The following is a 3,951-nucleotide window of genomic DNA, read 5'->3' as shown; positions in this document are numbered from 1 at the left end:
CATTCCCTGGGGACCTTGCTGCTCCCCTCCCCTGCTGTTCTGCTGCACTCCCCCCAGTGCTTTGCTTCAGTTACACCTACATTTTAATCTCTCTCTTTCCCCCTGCATTTCATGTTTTTTTGCCCTTGGGCGCACACAGGACATACAGAGTTCTGTTAATGCAGTGTCTACACTAAGCTCCCAACTTTTCAATCCATTCAATGGGATTAGACAGGAAAAGGAGATTGGGCAAATATAGTGAGAGACACAAATAAAAAAGGTGTTTTGTCAGCACCCTCCTTCTCTTCATAGCAAAAGTCAGACACCCAATCGGCGGCCACAAAGGGCCTCCCTGACCCTGGTCTCCACTCAGTACCACTCATGACTGACTGACCCTCTCCCTGTGGCAGGCCCTCCGCTGGCTGGAGCAGGGGCAGCAATGACAAATAAGAGATGCTTTCTCTTCATGCCAACTGTCAGTGTCATGCCATGGTCTCTGAACTCAGGTAGGCTCTATTCATTGTCATCTGTATGGACTTGAACACATTTCATGGTACTTTGCCTTAGTTCCTTATTTGCAAAATGAGATGAATGATAATACTGCCTCAAAGAGTAGTTTGAGGAATAAAGGAAATACTCTATGTAAACCACTTATTATGGAGCCTGGCAGGTAGGACCACTTGAATCAATATTAGCTACAGTTTTGCTCATAAAGTAAAGTTCAATATCTATGAGGGATCTAGACATACAAGGTCCCAAATCAGCATAACTGTATAGTGCCATATCAGAAGGAGAGTGCTAGAAAGAACAGACTTTGAGTGAGAGAATTAATAATTACATTTTGACAAATAGAGAAAACAACTTTGTGTGGATATGTGACAGAGACTTGGAGTTTGACTTTTAATAAACCTCAAGCCTTCTACCCACACTTAGGATCTTCTTACTCACCATGAGTTCAATCTTATAATTAAGTGAAATCTGTCTACATGGGTACATTAACACGAAGGGCATATTTCTCTGGAATTGTCAAGGGAATAACACTTGTCTGGTTCAAGCTTCAATTATCCAGGTTTATGAAGAAAGGCCTAATGATCTTCTGGAAAACAGTCTATGGAAACTTTGTGGCTCACAACAGAATATTATACAATATAGTGCTGGAGCAGCGGTTCTCAACCTGTGGGTCGCAACCCCTTTGTAGATAGAATGATCCTTGCACAGGGGTCACCTGATTCATAACAGCAGCAAAATTACAGTGATGAAGTAGCAATGAAAATAATTTGATGGTTGGGGGATCACCACAACATGAAGAACTGTATTAAAGGGTCTTAGCATTAGGAAGTTTGAAACCACTCTGCTGGAGGATTCCCTGGAGGGGGCACATGGTTATCACACTTGGTTGTTAAATGAAAGATTGGAGGTTTGAGTCCAGCAAGAGGCTTGGTGACCTACTTCTGAAAAATCAGCCATTGAAAAGTCAATGGAACACAGCTCTCCTCTGACACACACCAAAGGTCTAGAGATAACATCAAGTTGAAGTTGACTCACTGGCAAGTTATTTTCTTTTTTCTTTTCCAGAGAGCCACACTAGGGTTGCACAATATCCATCCAAGAGCGAAATGAGAAAGGCTTTTTATTTTCTCACTGAGGTTTATCCTTTTGGAATAGGCACCAGCTACAGGGAATGGCACCTGGCCTGCTCTCTCATCTACACAAAGGATAGTTTGTGTGATATCAAGGAAGCTTGCTTGCCTCAATGACCACGGAAGACTCATTAGACTGGTTTTTTTACGGAGTGATGGCATATCTAAAATAATTTGAGTTCTTAATAAGTTGGTGATTTATGGATGAGGCAAGAATTTGCTGGAAGAAAACTGGCAAATATTCTTGAGTACCATGTCTTTAAAACTCTACAAGGAGTTTTTCATATACAAAGGGGGTTTCATACTGTTTGCAGGGGGAAAAAATGGAATGAAAAGATACTAGAATTTTCCTATAAACTATTTGAAGCCCCTTCCTATTGTCACATACAAGCATCAGAACAACCCCAAAAGGAAAGACCTATTATATTCACATGTAATAGCTGAGGCAAGAGAATTTCAGAGATGATAAATCCTTTAAGCTTCTTTCTGAGAGATGTTGGTTTTAATATCAAAACTATTTTCAGGTCAGTGTTAATATGAGATTTATGATATGAGTGTGGAAACCACATGAGCTAAGAAAGGACAAGAAATGGATTGTGGCAGAACCAGACACACCTTGAACTGACTTCCATCTCTCTGGACAAGTCTCTCTCTTTCGTTAGTGTTCACACGCACACTTTCTGAATAAATTTTGGCTCTCAGTTCTTCATTATTTAACCAGAGTCTCTCTGTCACTCAGTTCAGATTAGTCAGGAAGAAGTTAATATTGGATTGGCCTGAACCAGGTGGTCAGACATGAAGCAATGAGTTACGCGTAGAGAGCCAACGCAACCAATTCTACCAATGCTACTAATGCTCTGCAGTGCTACCAATGAAATTGGTAACATTCTAAGACCTGTCTTAGACCTTGGCAACATTCTAAGACACGGCTGTTTGATTCAGACGCTCGTGTTCTTTCCAGTCATGTGTAAAAGGAATGGGAACAGAAGAGAGTTTGAGTCAGACATTCAGCTAGCCCTTTTCCCACAAAGGCAGGCCCACATTTTATAGGACCTAAAAAGATGTTAGTACTGGCAAGAGCTCAGAAATCATCCAGTCCAAATTCCTCATTTCACCATAGTTAATATTTTCCTGGAAGATATTGAGAGGGAAGGTGATGTGAGCATGTGTGCACAAATAGCCCCAATGAGCTGTTATAGCTTCTTCCCACCCCTTAAAGCATGAGTTCCAAGCTGAATCTGAATGTCCAACAAATGCTTTGGTGAAAAATTATAGGTCAGTTGTGATGAAATGCCATGCAAATAATAATTTTTGAGATGATAAAGACATGGAAAATATTACATAGTGGTTTTAAAATGATATAAAAGGGCTTGCAGTCCATGATTCCAACAATATGAAATGATAAAAATTGGACAATTGTTGTTTAAGAACGAAGGCTCTAGGGTGACTTTGCATGGGATAGCGTTAATCTGCACGAATGGTCATATTTCAATGCGCGTCAACTTCATGGATTGTTTAGTTAGTGCTTTACATAGATCAGGAGCCTGTTGGCCCAGTGCTTTAGTGTCCAGCTGCCAATCAGAAGGTTGGTGATTCAAAATTACCAGCTGCTCAGCAGAAGCCAGGTGCAGCAGTCACATCTGGAAAGGTGACAGCCTTGAACCTGTGGGGCAGTTCTCCTCTGTCTTGTAGGGTCACTATGAGTTGAAATGAGCTTGATAGCAGTGGACTTTGGGTTTTTTATTGCTATCCTGTAATTAAATTTTAATAGGAAGATTATACAAATTATACCTTATAGATATAGAAATTCAAGGTAGGAGCGATTAAGTAAATTGCCAAAGATAATAAGATTCTATGTTTTCTCAGAGATAAAATTTCTAAGCCTGGTATAATAATGATAATGAAAAGAGTTGACAATTATGTGCCCTGTTGCATGTAATCAGCCTGGCTTTAACAGGTATTTATTTATTATATCATTTATTTTCAAATCAGCCCTAGGAGGTAAATACTATTATTATCCCACTTTAAAGTTAAGAAAATGGAGCCCCTAACCAGGTCCCTCAGCTAGCGGATGGCAGGTGCAGGGTTAGAGCTCAGGCATTCCAGCTCCAAATCCTCAACTTTTGTCTGCTACTCTAGTTTGAGTCATAGGAATAATGAAGAAAGGTCAAAGAAGAGAGCGTTATCAAATGCAGGGATGCACATGGTAGACAACTGGGGAGGAGGTGGGGAAAGGGAACAAAAAAAATGATGAAAATAAGGAAGAAATGGGTGGCGGGGGCATGGGGCGCTAACCCACCCAAGGGGAGGGTATTGTTTATATCTCCACAGG

The sequence above is a fragment of the Echinops telfairi genome, unplaced genomic scaffold (genome assembly GCF_000313985.2).
Source record: "Echinops telfairi isolate 266 unplaced genomic scaffold, ASM31398v2 ScPeMD7_7468;HRSCAF=8506_0, whole genome shotgun sequence".
In the NCBI taxonomy this organism is placed as follows: domain Eukaryota; kingdom Metazoa; phylum Chordata; class Mammalia; order Afrosoricida; family Tenrecidae; genus Echinops; species Echinops telfairi.
Note: the sequence above shows the minus strand (reverse complement) of the source record.